This window comes from Carya illinoinensis, chromosome 8, assembly GCF_018687715.1.
Source record: "Carya illinoinensis cultivar Pawnee chromosome 8, C.illinoinensisPawnee_v1, whole genome shotgun sequence".
NCBI lineage: Eukaryota > Viridiplantae > Streptophyta > Magnoliopsida > Fagales > Juglandaceae > Carya > Carya illinoinensis.
Window position 1 is genome coordinate 30102809 of NC_056759.1, and position 24094 is coordinate 30126902.

Below are 24094 nucleotides of genomic sequence, written 5' to 3' on the forward strand. Positions count from 1 at the left end.
TGGCTACCTAGCTAAATTCCAACCTCTCTAAATATATATATATAGGAATTTCAGATTAGATTTTTCTTCATTATTACTATAATTAATTTCAACCAATTCTTCATTTAATTATGCATTGAATGTTTATGTGCTTAGAGGGAAAAAAAAAAAAAAAATCTACAAAATTGAAGAAATGGGCAGCTAACCGATCGGCCTTTTAATTAATTATCGTTCATAGGATAACCCTTTTGACCTTATCAAAAAAAGGATAACCCTTTTGCTAATGAACAATTTAGAGGGAGAAATTATATTCTTAAATCCCCCTTTATTTTACAAATGATTATATAGGGATAGATATTATTAAGTAAAACTAGAAGCCATTTAACTTAAAATTAAATAATTACTAAAATTCAATGACTCGTGAATCAAATGGCTACTCTAAAAGTCTTGAAAGATATATAGGCTTCATCAATTAATGTTTATGCTCATGCATTAATCACGATTAAATCATGCATGATTAATATTTTAAAATATTTTTTAAAAAAAGAAAAATAATTACAATAGTATTGAAAAATAATTTCTAAATTACTAAGTGAAAAAGAAATTAAAAAAAAAAAGAGCGGGATCCCTATCATTTTTCATATATATATATATATATATATATAAATATTTTTCTTTTCGAAATTTTTAAGTAAGAGAGAAAATGACACATGATATAAGATTTACGACATTGATTGCCACCTGTATAAACGTTTATACTGACAATAATAAATGTTATAATTAGGATCTATTTTATGTGACGCCTTCTCTTTCAATTGAGACCCCTAATTATAAGTTGGGAGGTGATTTAAGAAAACTTCATATATATATATATATATATAGAATATTGCTAAAAGATATATTTAACTGTGAGTTAATGTGAGAGTATAAAGATATAAGTGCAATCAGAGAGCAGCAATGACAAAAGCACTAGGAGCAGGCCGGACGACTAGCAAGGTTCAGTAGCATAAAGTTGGCGAGACAGCAGCATTTATGCATGCAGCACCGCAACAGTGGGCCTCTGCCGACTCTTGCAGCAGCTTTGTCCCTCCCTTCCCATGTAATGTCCTTCTCACTCTAATTAATCCACTTTATCTAATTAACAGCTTATAATCATATAATTAATAACCCATAATTAAGGCCGACTATGAATCAAGAGCTTCCTTCTCGGGGTACTACTCAATTATGATATATAATATATGGTCCTGCTTGCTTGCTAGCTAAATTAATGGTCCATCGGCCATTTGGTTTCAGATCGACCACTCGTTTTGGAGGCATGCAGTACTCCGATCGAGTACGTACAACTCGATGATCAGTACTCGACGATGGTACTCATATCAAATAGTACTATTTGGCCTAATGTCAGATCATTACAAGAAAATGACTTTTTGTATTACTTAAATTAGATGTAAAAAATACAAAATAATTGCAAAAAAAACTTTGGCAACAATTTTATATTTTTTTACATCCAATTTAAGTGACGTAAAAAGCTATTTTTCTTATAATGGATGGAGAATACATTGATATATAAGGAGAGTTTTGGTCCACCAATGTGCACCTGAATAGCTTCATGTACATACATATGAACCAATTATATCAACAAATTAAGCTATGAAGTACCACTCAAATTTTGTGAAATTAGAACTTTTGATGAGACTTTTGGTAAAGAGTTCCCTAAAAATTTAAATGCTTATAAGTTTTTAGTACTTTATGAATTTAGATCGATACCCATATTTGAATCAATCGATTTAACATAGGTGGTAGTGAGAATTAAAGAGAGAGGAGTAGGATTAACTTATGTATATATAATGGTGCATACTACACAATCAGGTCTCGTTTGTTTTCAAAAGTCATCTCAACTCATCTAATTTAATCATTACAACTTTATCAAATTTTCAAATAAAATATAATAAACAATTCAATTTTTTAAATTTTAAAATAAAAATATGATTAAAAAATTATATTCTAATAATATTTTTATTCGACTTTCATCTCATGACTCTTCTCATCTCAACTCACTATCCAAACCAGGTCTAAACGTGAACATTGGATAATCGATAAAGGAATACTGATATATATAAACTTTCATCGCAAGCAAATGACACAATATCCGGCCAGGGCCGGTGATTAATGAACTTTCTAACATTGTTGTGACTTTCATCTTCCAATACTCATGAATGCTTACGCCATGTTTAGTTATAATAAGTTTTGCGAATATTTGAAATTCGTTTAGATGTAAACTGTTTTGGAAAATATAAGAAGATTTTGAATACTTTTTTACAGTAGATTAGTTTTATGTTGGGATTTGTGAAAGTTAATATGTAGTGTTGAATATTGGAATATAATTTTGTAAGAGCATCCTTAATAGATTACCCAAATGCTAAATCCATCCCTTATTTAGTTATTAGATCCTAAAATACCATCACAATAGATTAGTCAAAATCCAAATATTTAGACTTTAGCAACAGTAAACACCAAATTTATTTTCAAATTTGCGTGCTACTGTAGCTTCATCAAATGTTTATTTTATCCATTATTTCTCTCTCTTTATCATTCCCATTATCATTCCACTCAACTGATCCAACAATTGTTTTCATGGAAAATCCACTGCATACAACTTAATAAAATAAATAATAAAATGGTAAAAAATGATAATATAAAATAAATTAATATAAAGTTAAAAATATTACATATTTTTTAATTATTAATTATTTTATTACTATATAATAAATAAATGATAATTCAATATGGAGATTTGATGTGAATAGTCAAAGTGAAATTTATCTTATATTATTTTATTATTATATAATGAAAAAAATAGCTATTCCAATGTGAGACTTATATGAATGGAATAAACAAAAGTCAAAATTTATCTAACATTCATAAAAAATGTCCTTTAGCTTTGACTAATCCATTGAGGATGTTTTGATCAATAACTTTTGTTTTGATATTTGTAAAAGTGGTTTTTATCTTTGTGTCCAATCCGTAACAATTGTAGGGCTGAGCATAGACTTTGTTGGAGTTGGTATTTAGGAAATCCGATTTCGACTCCAATTTAATCATAGTTTGAATCCAAACTCCGACTTACTCAGAATCCAATTTGAATTTGTTAAAACGGATCAGAGTTGGTGCAGAGAAAGACTTGGGCTTTTATTTGGCCCACATATTTTTAACCCACATTTTTAAACTTGTGTTGGGCTTCATATTTAGCCAATTTTCAAACAAGACTTCACATATTAATAGATTATTTTTGTGGGCAAGTTTCAAGTTTACCAAAGAAAATAAAAATAAAAAACCAATTTTAGTTATGCAAAAATAATAAAGATAACTAAAAGCATTTCATATATATGCTATGCAAACCTGAAAAATCAAAAAAGAAATTTAAATATACCACTATATTAGAATCTAGATAATAGATTCATAATCTTACAATATATACATTATACATGGTACATACATAACTCAGTCGTGGCTAGTCAAGTTTTATCTACCCTAACATTTGTAATATGTATAATAGTGATACACTATGACGTGTAGTGTGTACATATACTAGATTAGTCTATTAATATTATTTTTAAATAATTATCACATATTGGTAGAGTATTCAATATAACTATATAAGTTATACACTTTCAATATGAATATATATATGATCACTCTATAATATACATATATTTATAATTTATTTATACTAATTTCGGAGTCGGAGGTATAGGTTGGAGGTAGATTTCAGAATGGATTCAAAGCATCAAGTCCGAGTTGGAGTTGGTCAGGAATTAGCTTCAACTTCGATTAGGTTGATACTGAAAACTCAAAGTCCGACTCCGATGTCGATGCGGAGTCGGTGTTAGAATTAGATAATCCGATTTTTGCACAGCCCGATTCAATTGAATAAAAAGTTGAAATTGTGTATTTAATTTGTATCTTTGTGTATGGTTTGAGATTTTGAAATTAATTTATTGAAAATCAGAACAAAATTTTAGAAAGATCTTGTAACGAAACATGGTCATTTTGAAGAGCCATGAAAAATGCATATTTTGAGTTAGATCATGCATGTATCTGAGTATCATAATCATCACTAACATTCAGCAACTGAAGCCTACTCAGAATGCCGCCCACCCAAACAAGGCTTGCAGGCATTGCTGACCAAAAACGTTCCTGAGTGCCATAAAATTGCCATTTTTGGGCTACAAGTATAGTTTGTTGATCTAGCTAGACAATATCCATATCACACCTGAGTGAGAGAGAGAGAGATATATATATATATATATATATATGCTGGATTATACTTCCAATGAGAGGTAGCAAAGGTAAAACGAAAACCATATATATAGTGACATAAAAACCAATACTTCTACCAAGCGTTACAACTCACGGGTCTCCCCCATGTCAGTCTCAACTCTAGTACTACATCTTCCGTTTTGCCCTTATTTTTACTAACAGTAGAACAAATATTATTTTTCCCATGAGGGAACAGTGGTCGAAATAATTAAGTAAATTTATGCCGAATAATAATTTACCCACCAAAATATTATTTCATGGAAAAAGCTATCTTTTTGCCACGACACACCATTGAGGCAATAACTGTTTTATTTCGTTGCAAATTCTGTTACCAACCAAACTATTGTGGTGACAAATAGGCCATTTATCCATGGAACCAATAGTCGGAAAAACTTATTATTCATGAGCTGTTTTGTTGCAACTTTGGTGGCATAAAGTTTTTTTCCACTTAATACATCTTGACAAAAGTTGGTTTTTGGATGATTACTTTTGGTGACAATTATGCTTCCCAACCTTGACATTTGTTGAAAAAACTTGTTTCCCACTAACTTGTATAGTTGGAAGTACGTATTTTCCGTGATACTTATTCATAGCCAAATTCGTTTATCTATGTATTGTTTTCGTGCCAAAAGAAATGAGAGACTTGTTTTCGTATAAGCTAGCCTCTCCAATGCCAATAATTAGTCAAAATCTTGCTTGGAAAGTTTGACCCGGTGTGTGGTGGCCGCTAAACTAGGAATCCTTTTTTTTTTTTTTTTAATGTACCATGACACGTTTATGTAAAATAAAAAAAATAGAAAATTATAAAAACATAACTACATATATATATATAGAAAATTATATCTCAATAATTTGTTACATATGTCTAGAAATAAAACTCTAAAACAAAACTTAATATATGTAACATATTTATGACGATGATATTTCATAGAATAATATTCATTCATCATTATTTTTATAATAAAATATTTAGAATTTATTTTCATTCTTTTTTTTTAACGTGACACATTTATGTAAAATAAAAAAATTATAAAATTATAAAAACATAACTACATAGAAAATTATATCTCAATAATTTGTTACATATGCCTACAAATAAAACTCTAAAACAAAAATTAATATATGTAATAGATTTATGACGATAATATTTAATATTCATCAATTATTATTTTTGTAAAAAAATATTTAAAATTTATTTTCTTTATAGAAATTATTAAGCTGCGATATTTTAGAAAGCCATCTTTCAATATTCTAGTATGCAATGGCTAACCAAAAAATTGACTTTAGGGGACCGTATTGATCTATACGATAACGACTATGCTTGTATAGATGCACATATTTGTGTGTTTGTATATATATTATACACTTTGTTGTTTATAATTATAAAAAATATATTATACAAGTAATTTTATTTCATATTCCTTCAATTTATAATAAACATTATTTTTTTTATCGAACTTGATAACTGATCATATTAAAATCATTACAAAAAAAAAAAAGATTTTTGTAACCAACTTATTGCAACCAAAAGACTATTCGCAACCATAGCTGCTAATAATGCTCGAGATGGACCAAGGAGGCCAGTTGCTGATTGGCCTCGGACAGTTCCACAAGCTCCTCACTAACCACAGCTGCTATCTGGTCGGTAGCTTGCAAGTCAATAACAATACACATAAGCAAAAAGAGAGCAAAAAAAGGGGGCGGGGGGGGCATTCAAAAGTCTGATGCATGGTAAGGGAGGAGTGCACAGGACTATACTTGAGCAAAGGTAGGCTACAGCTTTCGAGCTGTCCGTTTGGTGGTAGTAGCTTGGGCCTTCTCAAGCTCCGATTCTAGACTCTGGCCCGCCCCAGTTTCAGTTGTATGGGAAGAGCTGGTAGGGCCCAGGGGTAGAGAGTGGCCCGACCTTGATGCCCCTATCTCCTTTTCGCTAACAACCCCGCCAGAACTGCCTAGGTGGCTCGATGGTGGGGCTCGGGAAGATGGCCCCCTAGGGGAATCACGACGAACGTCCGGCTCTGGCTCCTCAGGATCGTCGTTGTCACTCAACACGACGATGTGAGGAGAGGAGTGGGGAACCTCTTCATCCTGACGGGATTCAGATGAAGAAGAGGGGCGAGGGGGGCTTCTTGGTGCATCCTCCTCACTTCCCTCGGGAGTTTGTTCTCTTTCTTTGTCTCTCCTCTTCACATTCGACTCTCCTCCTCCTTGTCCTCTTCTTCTTCCTCCTCTTCCTTCACCTCCTCTCCCGTTACTTCGGCCAATCTCCTGCCAGAAGCAAGAGGATCACTGGGAGAGGTGTGCGACTCCCGTCCCGTCACTATACCTCCTCGAGCACGTTCCTCCCTCAGGGTGTCCTCGAAAGACTCAAACTCCCCCACCTCGCTTGGATTGTGCGAAGGGAAATGCACAAAAGAGTCGAGGAAGGCGGCCTCAAAGATCGAATCATCCTCTTCTTCGAGGATGGGAAGTGGTAGCTTGACAGGGGCAAGGCGAGGGCCCACGGAAGAGGAGGGACCAGCAATTGGACGAGGGGCAGTCGAGGAGGAAGCACCAGCAGCAGCACTCAACCTGTCAGGGAATGACGTCCCCCTCCCCCATGTGGAAGAAGGAGGGGCCCAGACACAAGAGGGCTCGACTTGTTCTCCCCCACTAGGAGAATGCTCCCGGGAACCAGCCCCACTCGAAGGCTTGTGAAGGGAGTCATGGCGTGCCTTCGACCGCTTGGCTTCATGTTGGGATGGGTCCACCGCCCTCTTTTGCTGTCTGGGGGAATAGTTGGGCGTTCGGTAGAACTCTAAAATACTACTATCGGAGAGGGCTACGTCGGTGTTCGATTCGTACTCGTAAGCTCGAGCTCATTTAATGGCCTTGGCGACATGGGCCTCCTCCTCGAAAGTTAGCCTGATCTCCAAACTTTGCATAGAAGGGAGGAGCCCCCAGTTTACTTGGATGGGAAGCTCCTCTTGAGCTAGTTCTTCCCTTGGGAACTCCCAGCCCGAACACGAAATGAAGAACTTCTTAGTGTGGTCTTTAACACTCGAATGGCGAGACTCCAGTGTAGCGATCCTTTGGCCTGTGACCCTGGCTTGAAACTCGTATAGGTTTCCCAGGCGACGATTGATACGATACACCGATAAGAATTCCCGAGCCGTCAGGTCAGGATGAACATCGCCTACTCAGAAAGGGTCTTCCTGGCAATGATACAGCTCGAAATCAGCAACCCCCAACCATTGGGAATGAGCTGGGCGGGAGCCAACTCCAAATAGTGGAGAACCTCCTGAGCGGGGTGACAGAATGGGAGACGGACTCCACTGATGAACATCCTGGGGTAGTGGGCCACCCGAGATACTAGCCTGTTTGAGGACACTGCATGTTCTTGCGATCGAGGGATCTCCAGAACGACTGAATGAGAGATGTTGAATTGAATCTAGAAGGCATGAAGGTCCCCGCCGGTCACCAATGAAATCCAGCGTCGACTGTTGTAGGAATGGCCAGAGATGCTAGTGGAAGTTTTCGAAGCCCTGTGAATGAAGAAAAGAAGAATGACGCAATGGAAATAGGGAAAGTGAGAGAAGGGAAGAAGCCTTACGAACAAAAGGGAGAAAGGCACCGGAGAAAGCACTAGGGTGGAAGGGGCCCTAGGGAAAGAGTTGCAGAAATGCGAAGGGAGGAAGCAGAGGGAGAGGTTTAAATAGCTAAGAGCACTTGAGCAGGGTGCAGGAAACGAAGCGGCACTGTTATAACTGGCGTCACCCAATCGGCATGAGTAGCAGAAGAGGTGTCTGGCATGTGAGGGGCACGAGACAGTGAGATCTTGAGAAGACCAGCAGACGAGCAGCCGACCAGTCCTATTAACTGCCGTTAAGTATGGGCCATGTGGGAAATAAGGAGATGCACACCTAGCGTGAGACAGGTGGCACTGGAGCTGGACCAACGGGAAAGTTTTAAAGATAATAAGGTAGGGGGAAAGACATGTGGCACCATGGACCAATCACTGCCAAGGAAAGGGAAACTGAGCCGTCGACCTACTGTTGAAAGGATCAGAAGCTTAAGGGGTACGCCTCCTAGCCCAACAGAAGTGTCAGAGTACTAGAGGGGAAGCACCTAACTTGGAAATCCCACCACTTACCATGGTGAGAATTCATGGGGTAATGTGAGAGGGCGGGCCCTAGGCCTAGCAGCCCAGCCCAGAAACTCCAAGTAACACCAAGCTAGGAAGAATAAGAGAGCCCGTGGCAGTCTAGGGTGGGGGCCCAACCAACAGGATGCTGAGAGATCAGGAGAGGAAGGATGCGGCCCGTCCCAGCAACTCCCCCTGCCCCACGAAAGGGGTCCCAGGTCATGTCTCATAGTTAGCTAAGAGGCTTGTTACAAGCCTAGGCCACTCAAGGCCATCACAGAGATTTGGAACCAATCAGGGTCACATTGGGTAGGAAACCTTGTGGCGCGCCGATGGTCAGACATTCCCGGTCATGGGCATCCTTGACAGAGACACATTGCATTTAAGGCATACCAGAAGACACAAGCACGCAATGGCGCACCTTTGAGACAACACGACCTCGGTATGGCACTGCACCGCATGATCCGGGGTATGGTGAGTTTGACTCGGACGCGATTTGGCATCCCATGATCCCACTTGATGTCAGAGCTCGAGCTAGGTATAAATACCCCAACCTCATCCACAAAAAAAGTATTGGATACTCTTTCATTATTAACATACTTAGAATTCTCAACTAACTTTGGCATCGGAGGACTCACGGGCTCAACCCGAGTCTTCTCTTCTTTCATCTTGCAGGTTCCGTAGTGTGGGCCCCATGGAACTGCTCAGGCCATGAAACATGACAAAACATGACATCAATAGTCTATTACTTACTTTTGAAGTTCATTTCAATCCTTTTGAATTATCCACTTGTTCTCGATATTTTCCTCTATTTTTGAGTTCTAGCTCCTTCCACAACTTGTTTTCTCTTTTCACGAGTTTTCCCTTTTTCTTCATCAATATCTGACTATCTAAAGTAATTGTAGTATGGTTTCCCATGTATAAAACAATTTCATAAGGAAGTTTAACATTTCTTAATCTAATTTTGACGAGTAAAAAATGGTTGTCCTAGATTTCTTCGAGTCATATTTTAAGTGGTGCTTCTAAACCACTTCTAAAAATTGGAGCATGATCTTAGTTTGATCAACCAAATACGATGAAGAATGCATTGACGATATTACCAATTTCTAACAAGAAGTAAATTTTGGGTGATATGTATCTTTGTATACACACACATACCTTTCTATGATGTTGTAACAAGAAACAAGTTTGTTTTGAACATACACATACTTAATGCATCAAAACAATTCATTCAACCTTATTTAAAATTAAAAAATAAAATTGGCAGGGGTCCTGGTTGAGTTTTCCCAACCCAAACATGATCTTTTTCAAAATAAATCCAATAGATCGAACTCACAAACTCTTAACTTCAAAGTTCCTCACTAACTTAACAATGAAAAAGCAAACAAGCTCAAAATTCATTAAAAAAATCCTTGGTTGCCGAGAAAATCACAACCTAAACAAAATGTATCAAATGATCGACTAAGATCACAACCCAGAATCAATAAATTTGCAAAATAAACAAAACAATTAGGCATACAAGATGAACTCGAAACTTGAGGATAGCCACAAGAGGGAGTTGCCATATGGAGCTCGTGAGACCGAGTAGTGCTACTATGTCCCCTCAATTTTCCTAGTTGGTGTGCCCCTAATGCAAATTGCACTTTTCTTTTCTTTTTTTTTTTCTTTTTATTTCAAGCATTTTTAAAACATGTTTAAATATTTTTAGAAAATTAAAAAAAATACCAATACACTAATAGTCACTTTCTTAATCAGTAAACAATTTTTTTTTTTTAAAAGAAATTAAATGAATCAGCGGTCAAAATGAGGGAGCAAAATAAGCGAGCATTCTAGCATTATTCTTGGGGCCAAAGGGAAGTAAATACTAAATATGATAGCATATTTTCTTTTTCTGAAAAAGAAGGATAGAGGTACTGTGCAGGCATCTAGTGTGTGTAGATTAGGTAAATCAATTTCTCGTTTGTTTTTAGAGATGAGATGAGATGAGTTGAGAACACTATATAGTTCATGACCTATCGCTAGAGCAATATGATTGTCGATTACTTGAAATTTGTAAGATTTTGTATGTAGTTTATGGTAAGTTTATGAGTTTCCTATATACAAAAGTTTTTTTTTTTCCTGACTGATCACTACCGGTTTGTAGCTATTGATCATGCAACTTGGAATTTTGTTTTTAAGAATTTTTTGTAACTTATTAGATTTGAAATTTTTTGTTCCGGGTGGTCTTAAATTTTTGGTTCGCATATGGAAAATGCTATCTATACTTACATAATAATATGTGCTGACGTGTTGATCTACTGAAAATTATAAAATCTAAAATTTAAGTACATCTGGCATTACTCTTCGCATATTAACGCTATATTACAAAAAAAAAAAAAAACTAGTAAAAAATAAATGAAAAAATAACTATTTACATCTCATGTCATATAAGAACAACCCGGTTTATTACACTATAATAGAGATTTAAGAAGACGGAAAAGTAAAATAATTTCTTATTCTACAATGATCAATTGTGCTGCAAGAAGGACAACATATTGCATGGCAACTAGAGATAAAAGCAAAGGAGTGAGTAATTAAACAAACTCATTGGAATGTCAAATACAAGAAAACAAAGACATGCAGATCATCAAGGTAGTCTTCAATGGTTGGTAGAACCAAGGTGTTTCCAGCGTTAATGACAAATCGATATCTAACATCACCTTGTTAAGGTAGTCTATTGGAATAACCTAAATGTCTGCTGTGATTTAATGTTTTGCAGCAAAATCTATCATCTCTTAAATTTCCTTCAATCCTTTAGTGGCACTCCCCACAACCATTTTCCTTCCTGTTAAAACAAATTTTATTAACTCTATAGCTACAGATGAACAAGCTGATGGAATTCCAAGTTATAACATAGGAAAAGTAAGTGGTTGACCTATAAGGAAATTACCCATAAGCAAAGGAAAGATTGGTAACTCAAGCGACTTTGCTGGTGCACCGGCCAATATAACAAGCTTTCGATGAGATTATAACAGACCAATTAAAGGCAGAATGGAATGTAATACTATATCTAGTATACAATCAAACGTGCCCAGCCGTCCCCCCGAAACGACATCATTTTGGCCCCTTTAGTAAAACCCTAAATCCCTGCCCTCCCTTTCTCTCTCTTCTCCTCTCTCTCTTCCTCCTCGCATTGTCTCCTTTTCCCTTCAGTGACCCTCCTACCAGCCTGTCAGCTCTGCACACGGCCATTGCGCACCCATATGTTCTCGCCACAAGTCGTTGACCTCAGTCCTTCCTTTGCCACCTCTGACCACCGCACATCTCTCCATTTCGAGCCCTACCCCTACCCCCAATCATATCTCCTTCACCCTCCGACAGTCACTCTCACAGACTGTCTCGGCCCTGCCTCTCTCTCTCTCTATCCTTCATTCTCTGTTTCCCTCGGTTAATGCTCCTTTGTCTCCGCCAAATGTAGGAACACACACCACCCGTAGATCCTCCTACCACCACCCACTCTCCTCCCATCTCTTGGTTTCACCTCTCGTAGATCCTTCTCAATCTCTCTTTCTCTCATTTAGGGTTTCTGCTACTGCCATTTGCCACTCTGACACAATCGTAGATCCTCACCTCTAGAGAACCCATTAACCACCACTCCACCCACACTCTTTCTTTTCCATCCTTAAAAGGGCTAGGTCACTCCATCGTGCTGCAGCACCCACAGTGGGCTCCCCTCTCTCTCTCTCTCTCTCTACCTCAGTTATCCCTCAGTTCTCCCTCATCTATTTCTTGTGCATTCTTTCTCTCCCTTTTACCCCTTCTATTTCGACTCCGCCGTGGGCACTAGATCTCCTTCACCTTTGTCTCACTTTTCCCTTGCCTCAAACACCCCTCCTATCTTTGTGAGCCACTACTGTGACTCTAGCCTACCACCACCGCCTCTATTGTCCCCAGCCTCCCCTCCCTATCCCTCTGTCCTCATCGCTCTATGCCCTTCTAGCTGTATCTCTCTAACCCTTAGTCCTCTCCCATTGAAGATATAGATCATTGGCCACTCTGCCTCAGTAATCCCTCCCTCTAGGCTTTTGTCTCAACCGCATGAACATAACATAGGTTCAGAATCATAGTTGTTACTTTTCAAAGTAACAAGTCAATTTTCATGATCCACCCGAATTCTCAGTTCCATCATTCAGCAATACCATCGCCATGTGACCACTGGGTCACTTGTTGGTAGTAGCTCCCTCGACCAGCTGTAGAACTCAAGACGCTTTGATCATTTAGAAAGTTTTCCACGAAGTTGTAAGTGGTCCTCAGTACTAACCTTGAAAATAAAGGTTGATGGAAATTATAAAATTGTGATTTTTGTAGTCTAGTTATGATTATATGTGGTGGCTGAGGGCCTCTGTGAAGAGTTGGGATTGAAATGGTAGTTTGCTTGTAATTCTGTGAGGTGGCTGAGGGCCCCTACAAAGTGTTGGGATTAAATTTGCTATTTAAATTAGTGTGTTTTTCATAATAAATATTTTTGTTGTTATGTCATTCCTCATGCATTAGCTGCTACATTTTTTGATGCAGTATAATTGACACATGTTTATGATAATGTTTCCATTGAGCTCTAATTTGTGTAAGTTGAAATTTGTAAAATTGTTGGATTTGGTGTGAAATGGGTGTGTGTGTACCCCGATCCCAAGTCAAGATGAGGCATTATCTCGATGGACCTCTTTTGGTCACTCAAGAGTGTACAAAATTGAGTGATGTCCCCTAGGTTGTCATCGAGTGACAATAGGCTCGGACGAGACGGTAACACTCTAGTGTAGACATCGTTGCTTGTCTACTGATGGAGGCTAGAGGATGCTTGGTCAAGAATGTGCCATTCACGGAACTAATATCATTTGTTATGAAGTCACACGCATGGTCTGATGAAGGGGTATAATTGTAACGTTAACTTTCTTAACGGGTCATAACGGATTATAACGTGTCAAACGGGTTGAATCGTTATCAACCCGTTAAACAATCGTGTCTTAATGAGTCAACCTGTTTTGACCCAGACTCGTTAAGACTAAACTCAAACCTGCTATAATCGTGTTGTGTTTGTGTTGGGTTAACGGGTCATGCCACATATTGCCACTCCTAGGGGAGACCATGGTGTATACCTTAATAAAACATATGAGTTTAAAAAACAAAACGTAACTTTTAGGGGTGTGTAATGTCTTGTGTGATTGATTGGTGCATTATTGAGTTTGATAAATTGCAAAATGTCAAGCATTATATTTTCTCGATATTTCTTTGTTTACATGATTTTTCGTTTAGACTTGTATATATTTCGAGCATTAATCTTATTTTTCACTTGTTGAAATTTTGTGAAATCTTACCGTAACAGTTCTACCTACGGTTCTATAGAATTTGATACAGAAGATGTGTACGTGTATAGAGGTCTAGCTTTGCCTAAGGTGTGGATATTGGAACTAATTCCCATATGTATTAAGTGTTATTTTGGGCTTTAGATTATTTATGGATGAATGCAATATTCTTTTGCTTATGGTTTCAAGACTTGTGGCTTATGGATATTAGGATTGTGATGTATTTAAATTTTCTATTACTGCTAGATTTTAATGACTACCCTTCTTTTGCTGCCAATTAAATGTACACATTTATCAACATACGAGCACACACACCATGTTTCACATTGTGTGAAGGGTGTATGACCCAAGTGGCTAACATCCCGGCTGTTGCCAAATCACAAGTGATGAGGGCCGGGGCACAACACAAATCACGTGTACTCATTTTTAAAAAAGTGAACAAATTTGATATCCACATAAAAAATTCATTTTTAATAGTGGATTCAACTATATTTTAAAGAGTGTATGAGAGACTTGTATTTTCTGTAACTCTATCGAACATTACTCTTAATTATATATTACATTTGGAATTTGTTGTTCTGGGTGGTCTCAAATATGGATTCGCATGGTGGATGTATAAATTACGGCATGTATACTTGTTTAATGAGTACTCAAGGTACTCAGCATATTAAACAGGAGGCAACGCCTTATTACATAAACAATGGAGTAAAAAACAAATGAAAAAATAACTATGTAAATCTTGTATAAGAACAACCAGATTTATTACACTGTAATAGAAGTTTAAGAACTAGAGAAAGAAATAAGAAAATGCTTTCTTATCCCACGATGATTATTGCAAGAAGGACAACAACGTTTTGGCAGCTAGAGATAGAATCAAAAGAGTGAACATTTAAACAAACTCATTGAAACAAATACAAGAAAACGAAGACATGCATATCGTTAAGGCCAGTATTCTTCAATGGTTGGTAGAAGCCAAGCTATTTCCAATGTCAATGACAAATCGATATCTTACATCACCCTTAACAAGACGCTCCATTGCCTTGTTAAGGTAGTCTATTGGAATAAGCTCAATATCTGCTGTGATGTTATGTTTTGCAGCAAAATCTATCATCTCTTGAGTTTCCTTCAATCCTCCGGTGGCACTCCCCGCAACCATTTTCCTTCCTGTTAAAACAATTGTTATTAGCTCCATAGCTATAGATGAAAAGTCTGATGGAATTTCAAGTTATAACATAGGGAAAAGTTAGCAGTTGACTGAAAAGGAAATTACCCATAAGCAGAGGAAAGACTGGTAGCTCAAGTGGCTTCTTTGGTGCACCCAACATAACAAACTTTCCATGAGACTTTAATAGACCAATTAAGGGCATAATGGAATGCACAGCAGATACTGTATCCAGTATACCATCAAACGTGCCCTGTGCAGCCTGTACAAATTTAATATTTTTAACAATCGCTCTCTAATATTATCAGACCATCAAGAGGATTAGAAGTAGAGAAAAATGTTGTTAGCTAACACTCACCTGCATTTGTTCTTGGTCACGACTATGTAAGAAGGAGTCAGCACCAAGATGCTCCAGAGCTTCATCCTTCTTGCTAGTGGAGGTACTAATTACAGTCACTTTTGCTCCAAAAGCCTTGGCAAATTTAACACCCACATGACCAAGTCCACCTAGGCCAACAATCCCAATGTGTTTACCCGGCTCCGCTAACCCATAATATTTCAAAGGACTGTAAAGTGTTATCCCAGCACAAAGAAGGGGAGCACTAGCATCGAGTGGTAAGTTTTTAGGGAATCGAAGGATGTAGCGCTCATTAGCTACCATGGTGTCTGAGAAGCCTCCGTATGTAATTGTGCCATCGTGATAAATGTCATCATATGTCAGTATCGTTTGGGGACAATAAATTCAAGGTCATTGTTGCAGTTCTCGCAGGAGTGGCATGCACCAACCATGCATCCCACTCCCACTTTGTCTCCCCCTTTTACTTTCTTCACCTCGTTCCCTACTTCTATCACTTCCCCAACAATTTCGTGCCTGCGATTAAAATGAAAGTTCAACGTTATTGCAGACTGCAATAGTTACTTTGTGTACCAAAAGATCTATTGATGTGTTTGTTGATCTTTTTTAGGCTACACAATCGCTTGTAATGAAATGGAAACTTACCCAGGAACAAGTGGGTATTTGGAACTACCCCACTCGTTTTTAATCTTGTGAAGGTCGGAGTGGCATATCCCACAATAAAGAACTTTGAACCTTACATCCTTGTCTCCGGTTGCCCTATAGATATACCATTTAAAGCACAAATTGAAAACCCAGAAGCATGAGAAAACAATATATAACGACAACCAATGAGAGACAATCACAATGCAGGGATCCTTTTCCTTGCTAGTTGACAAAAATTTGAAAGTAATAAACATTAATATATTTACTTTAAATGCTAAGAGAAGTAAACAGAAAGGAAGGAAAAACCGATCAAATAAGAATGAAATTAAGGTGGGGAGCAAGAGATCGAGATGGGACCTTCTGGAAAATTTGAAAGTTGAGAGAAGGCCAGAAGAATCTTTAGCTGCCCATCCAAAGGCCTTTACTGGGTGCTGTTCCTCCGGTGCTTTCGACATGTTTGTCTTTTTTAAACATGTACGTACTATAAAAACAACTAACAAATAGTAACAATAGAGTGAGAGTTTAAGCAAGAACAATGAGGGAGAGATATATGATAAGTATGGGCTGCGAATTGTGGAGGCCAGAAACAAGCGTTCGATGTATATGGATGGGTAGTGGTGGAGTATTGAATTGGGGTTGGGATGACGTATTGGGTGAGCAACCGGGGGAGATACGTGAGGTAATGGCTTATGTAATCTCTTTTAACTACTCTTTTCTTCGATACAGAGACGAGTGCATGGCTTAATTTGGCTGACGTACTCGATTACGTAATACCTAATGTCTCAGATAGGTGCTCTCAAGGGTCAAATACATGTGGGTCCGGTTTTGGATGGTTGTGGAAATCATTAAATGATTAAACTGTTCGGCAACTTCTGAACTATTTGGTTTCAGCTAAATTATGGGATGATACGATATTAAATGATTAAAAATTATTTATTATATTTTATTTATTAATTTATAATTTAATATTATATTATAGGATAATAAGATAATAATATAATATTATAAGATAATAAGTGAATGATAAAAAAATAGATGATTGTTGCCCAGATGACTAACACAAGAGGGGGGTGAATTGAGTTGTATTAAAAAAATAACAATTATAAATCAAATATATAATATAAAATATAAACAGAATATTAAATAGCAATAAATATAAAGAGTAAGGGTAAGAGAGAAACAAACTCAGTATGTTAACGAGGTTCGGCCCCACTGCCTACGTCCTCGCCTCAAGCTACCCCTTGAGGATTCCCAAATTCACTATTCAATCTCCTTCAGGTAGAGATAGAAACCTATTACACCTTTGAACAACACCGCTACAAAGGATCCGTGTAGAACACCCTCTACACTTACAATCACCTTACACGTGGTGATTCAACTATTTCCCGTGTAGAATACTTTTTACACGCACAAGAGTTATACACACCCTTTTTCTGATACAAAAACTGATAGTGGGTAGGTTATCAGAAAACACTCCTCAATGAGTGAAATAAGAACAATACAACGCAAACTATATCTCTCAAAATGAACAAGGATTAAGGCTCAATGCTTAGAGAAGAGAGAATGAAAGCTTTGAATGAATGTTGTATGCTCTGGATGTTGTGAATGTAAAGCTCTCAAATGATCTATTTATAGGCATATGAGACTTCATATTCAAATTTAAAAAGATTCACATGTCAAAGACAACATCATTCACTTTTTCAAAAAATTCAAATAAAAGGTTCTTCCTTTTCAATTGTCAAAGACAATATCATTCATTTTTCAAAAATTTCAAACCTAATCTTTTACTTTTGGCATATGACAAAAGGAGCACACTTTCCTTTTTCAAAAAATTCAAACCTAATCTTTTACTTTTTGCATATGACAAAAGGAGCACACTTTACTTTTCAAATATTTCAAACAAAATTATCTACCTTTTGTATAAGTCTAAAAAAGCATCAATCACTTTTGAAAATATTCAAATAAAACATGCACATGTGAAAGATGACAATCAATCATCTTTAATATTTTCAAAGTTCAACCCTTTAATCAAGGTATGCACATGTAAAAGATGACAATCAATCATCTTTCAAAATTTTCAAATTTAATTTTCAAAATATTCATGCACATGTGGAAAATGTATTTTAATGCTTTATGATAAAATATTAATTTTGAGCCTTAATCCTAATTTCGAATTTAAGAGATTTACAACATTATTCTATGACTTTAATGTGAACTTGTTCCCTTCTTGCTCATGCTTATTTATTTGATGTGCTTGACTCCATTGTGTAGACAACTTGAACTTGAGACTCCTTTATTCTTTGAATTCATTTGTTATTATCAAAATCTATGTGTAGATATATAATTACACAAAACTTGAAATCTTGGGTTCAACAATGATAAATAATTTTTTTTAACGCTATATATGATTATTAACTATGCTCATCAAATATGTCAATTCATATATTTTTATTTTTTTAATGGTTAAATAAATGATTAATAGTAAATTTTTATATATATTTTTTATTTTGTATTTTCGATTTTTGAAAATTTTTTATTGAAATGATTGGTTATGATCTAATTTAATAGACTTGGAGCTAAAGAACATTCAAGATTTTGAAGCAATAGGATCCGGTAAAATTAGAAAACAAATTGTCGACGTCGATCTGAGGTGGGGTAACTCATTAATTAATTAATGTCATTGTAGAGATTAGATGGGTTTGGTAAGGGGGTGACGGTGAGAACAATGCCTCGATGGTAAATTAAAAGTCTACTTGTGGAAGAATAAAAGGAAATGGGAGATTGGAATGAAATTTTGATCCGAAGCTAGGAGGAGGAGGAGGAGGAGGAGGAGGAGGAGCTGAAGTCAAGTTTGCCTGTAGTGTGAAGTTGTGAACGCAATAAAGGAGTTCGGGAATTAAAGGAAGAGAGAGAGGGGTCAGGTTTCAATTAATTAAATAATCTAGTGTAGCGTTCACTATGACTTTTGTGTGTGCTTGCTTAGGTGGAACACTTACATTGGATGAGGTTGATGGTTTAACAATAGACAAATTGTCGCAAAGCGGCCCTGTACATAATAATATGGAAAAATCTAATTACAAGTACAGTTGTGTATTAATATGTATATTAATTTAATGTGATTAATCAAAAAGTAAATTTTATTAAAAATAGTACTAATTTAAATTTTGAATATGAGAGAATTAGTATTGGTACACAGATTAGTGTACGACTTTATTTATACGTAACAAAACTCTAATAATATATGCTGATGGATTGATATATTGAAAACTATAAAATTTAAAATTTAAAAGTTGAATTTGAAAAGAAAACTAATAAAATAAGTATAGTATGTAAAATTATAAATATATGTGGTATTACTCTTCGCATATTAACCAAAGTTTTGAATACCGTTTTAGTGATCGTTTCTGTTAAGGCACTGGAATGAAATATTTCGATACGAGTACCATTTTAGAATAATCTATATATAATAAATTAATTATATATATAAATTATATTTCAAAATAATATCAATATAAGTTTTATAAAACTCAATAATACTTCTAAGTTCTTAATCCAATTGTTTAAAACAAATAATCACTCATTTTTATCACGAAAATAGGAATAGTGATTTGATTTTTAGTCCTTGAAAAAAGGGGATTAGAAAAAGTTAAAAAAATAGTCTTCCGATATTAGAATTGGTTTGAAAATTATGAAAAAAAATCAGAATTTTTACATTAATTACGAAAAGTCACTAATTTCTGCCGGTACTAGTACTGGCTGATACACCAAAAATAAGTCAGTATTTGACCTGGTACGAAATAGATGAATTTCCTGTACCGATTACTATTCTGATACGATAAATATCTACCATAGTACAATACAAAATTTAAAACTTTGATATTAATGCTATATTACAAAAACAAACTAGCAAAAAACAAACGAAAAAATAACTATTTACATCTCATGTCATGTAAGAACAACCCGGTTGATTGCACTATAATACAGATTTAAGAAGACGGAAAAGCAAAATAATTTCTTATTCCACGATAATCAATTATACTGCAAGAAGGACAAGGCGTTGTACGGCACTAGAGATAAAAGCAAAGGAGTGAATAATTAAACAAGTTTGCCCAATTGGTGTGACGCTGCAAATTGTTTTTAATTTTTATTCTTTATTTTAAATGTTTTTAACACTAATAGCCATTTCTTTAATCATTAACTAAAATAAATATTAAAAATAAAATACAATACATGAATAGTTAAATTGAGGGAACAAATTCAATTAACACTATCATTTTCCATTAAACAAACTCATTGGAACGTCAAATACAAAAAACCAAGACATGCACATCATCAAGTACTTACTCTTCAATGGTTGGTAGAAGCTAAGGTGTTTCCAACGTTAATGACAAATCGTTATCTAACATCACCTTGTTAAGGTAGTTTATTAGAATAACCTCAATGTCTACTCTGATGTTATGTGATGAACAAGTTGATGGAATTCTGAGTTATAACATAGGGAAAAGTAAGTGGTTGATCTAAAAGGAAATGACCCATAGGCAGAGGAAAGACTAGTAGCTCAAGCGGCTTTTCTGGTGAACCCAACATAACAAGCTTTCCATTAGACTTTAACATACCAATTAAGGGTAGAATGGAATAAGATACTATATTTAGTATATCATCAAACGTGCCCTACCCGTTCTCCCAAAACGGCATCGTTTTGGCTCCTTTAGTGAAACCCTAAATCCCTCTCTCTCTCTCTCTCTCTCTCTCTCTCTCTCTCTCTCTCTCTCTCTCTCTCTCTCTCTCCACACCGTCTCCCATTCACTCTAGTGACCCTCCCCCCCAACCCGTGAGCTTCACACACCACCACAGCACACCCATCTGTTCTCACCATGTGTCGTCGAGCTCAATCCCTCCTTTGCCACCTCTGACCATTGCACATCTCTCCATTCCTAGCCTCGCCTTGTATCACTCGATTATCTCTCCTTCACCCCCTGACGGTCACTCTCATAGATCATATTGGTCCCTCCCTCCTCTCCTAACTCTCACTATCTCTCTCTATCCCTCATCCTTTGTTTCCCACAGTTAGTGCTTCTTGGACGTCGCAATCCACCGAACACTAGAACACTCACCACCCATAGATCCTCTGACCGCCTCCCATTCTCCTCCCTCTCATCTCTTGGTCTCACCTCTCTTAGATCCATCTAATGTCTCTTTCTCTCATTTAGGGTTTCCGCCACTGCCATCCGCCACTTCGACACACTCATACACCATTGTAGATCCTCACCTCTAGCTTAGCCATTGACCACCACTAACACACCCACACTTTCTCTTTTCCATCCTCAAAAGGGATAGGTCACTCCGTCGTGGTGCACCACACATAGTGGGCTCCACTCCCTCTTGGCCTTAGTTATCCCTTAGTTCTCCCTCATCCATTTCTTATGCTCCCTTTCACCCTTTCTATTTTGACTCTGTTGTGGGCATCAAAGCTCCTTTGCCTCTTTCTCACTTTTCCCTTGCCTCAAACACTTTGCCCATCTTTTTGAGCCACTACTAGGGCTCTAAACTACCACCACTACCTCTGCTGTCACCAACCTCTCATCCCTGTCCCTCTCTGTCCTCATTGTTGTATGCCCCTCCAACTTTCTCTCTCTCTCTCTCTCTCTCTCTCTCTCTCTCTCTCTCTCTCTCTCTCCCTCTAAATCTTAGTCCTCTCCCTCTGAAGATATAGATCGTTGGCCACCCTGCCTTAGTCATCCCTCCCACCCAACTTTTGTTTCAATCGCTTGAACATAACATAGGTTAATAATCATAGATGTGGCTTTTCAAGGCAACATATCAGTTTTCATGATCTACCTGCATTCTCTATTCCACTATTCAACAACACCATTGCCCATGCAACCATTGGGTCACTTGTTGGTGGTAACTCTCACGACCAGCAGCAGAGCTCAGGATGCTTTGACCATTTAGAAAGTTTTCCGCCAAGCTGTAAGTGGTACTTATTACTAACTTTGAAAATAATTGTTGATGGAAACTATAAAATTGTGATTTGTGTAGTCTGGTCATGGTTCTATGTGGTGTTCGAGGGTCCCTATAAAGCGTTGGGATTGAATTTGTAGATTGGTTATGGTTCTGTGTGGTGGTCGAGGGCCTCTATGAAGCGTTGGGATTGAAATGGCAATTTGCTTGTGATTATGTGAGGTGGTCGATGGCCATTGTGAAGTGTGGGGATTGAATTTGCTATTTAAATTAGTGTGTTTTTCATAATAAATATTGTTGTTGTAATGTCATTCCTCATGCAATAACTGATGCATTTTATGATGCATTGTAATTGACACATGTTCATGATAATCTTTCCATTGAGTTCTGATTTTGTGTGTAAGTTGAAACTAGTAAAATTGTTGGATTTGGTGTCAAAAGATTTTGAGTGTTTGTGTATCACGATCCTGAGTTGTCGCCGAGCAGCAACTTGCTCGGGCAAGACAGTAACACTCTAAAGTAGATGGGTCACCAAAGTTTTGAATACGATAGAGTCTGGGAAGTGGAAGCTTAGGCGTCAATAGTGGATAACATGATCTAACTTTTGAGGTAATAATCCTTAAGATCCATAAGTGTTGTAGGATATGTATTTGAGGAGCAGGAGGCTTTGCCCTGCATTGGGATTTTAGACGTGATGTGTTATTGGGAGAACTTGTTATGGTCAATGCTAGAACCTATGTAAGTAGAGGTAGAGAATACTGACTCCATAAGTCCTTGGGGATTAATTTTAGTCATGTAAAGCAAATTTCTATAAGGGGGGAGGATGTGAAGCCTAACTAGCAACTAAGGCCCAAGTCGTTATAGGACTGGCAAGCCCACCACCAAAATGATGTTGTTTTGGTCCTCTGAAACCAACAAACCCTAATTTCCTCACCTTTCCCTTCTCTTCTCTCTCTCTCTCTGTTCCCACCATCTCCCATTCCTCTCCTCGTGACTAACAATGCCTCCCTCTCTAGCTCAATCTCCCATCCCTCACCTCTCTGTCCCTCAATCTCTCTCCCACCCTGTTTCTCTTTGCAATTTTTCATCTCCTAGTTTATTTTGCATCTAGTGTGCCGCTGCCACCCAAGTCCAACACCATGTCCCTACCTAGGTTGTCGCATAAATAGACCAACCACACAGAAGTCCTACCAAAACCAGAATAGCTCACATGTAGGGATGTAAAAATAAACCTAAAAATTGGAAAATCGGCTCGGACTGTTTGGTTCGGTCTGGCTTTCGACCGGTCTGGCTTTCGACCGGTTTGGTTCGGAATTGGTTCCTTCATTTTAAAAACCGGTCAAATATGGATCGGAATCAGTTTTTAGTTTTTCAATTCCGGACCAGACCGGTTTAGATATTATATATATTTTATTGATTTTTAATATTATATATAATATATTTTGTATTATATGTAATTTTTTTATATATAATATATATAATTATATATGAAATAATATATTATAATTTATAACATAACATTTTAATCTTAAACATGAATATTTATTTGATCATATGTTTTAAATATAAAATATATCTATTAAATACATTTTATTGCCTAATAAATTTTCAACATATTTTTTTTTTAATAAATGCATTAGTAATACTAATATAAATAATATATTAAAACTGAAAAGCTAGACCGAACCTGACCTGAACTGGTAAAACCGGAAGTATTGGTTTAAGGGATAACCGATGCGTAATTGGTTTTAAAAAATACACAACCGATATTACCAGTTTGATTCTAAATTTTGTCTAAAACTGGACTGGTTCACACCTCTACTGACATGCATATAAGTGTTCTCTTTTAAGACAAGTTTAACACGACTAAAACAAAATTTACGACTTCATCAACAAAATGCTAAATATTCATTAATGTTGCGCGTAGCCACGTCTTGAGAAATTTCGAACAAACCTCAAAGCATCGATCAATCATATCTTGGGGGATTTTCAAGGTGCTGTTGGGCTTCGTTATTGACATAAGATTATCACGAATTAGTATTTAATACCCTCTAAGAAGTTTAAGTAGACGTACGGAAAAACTCATATACCTTCTTATTCGACATTGATTAATTATACTTTAATTGTAAGGAGATCAATAATCATGTTTTGCTCGAGAAGAATGGAACATTGAGTACTTGATGATACCAAGGCAAAAATTTGCGTTTGAC

General features: G+C 36.6%; 1 pseudogene; it reads right to left on the minus strand.

Moving 5' to 3' along the window:
• Nucleotides 1-14699: 14699 nt before the first annotated feature.
• Nucleotides 14700-16610, minus strand: LOC122319193 (annotated as a pseudogene).
• Between the last annotated feature and the right edge of the window lie 7484 nt (nt 16611-24094).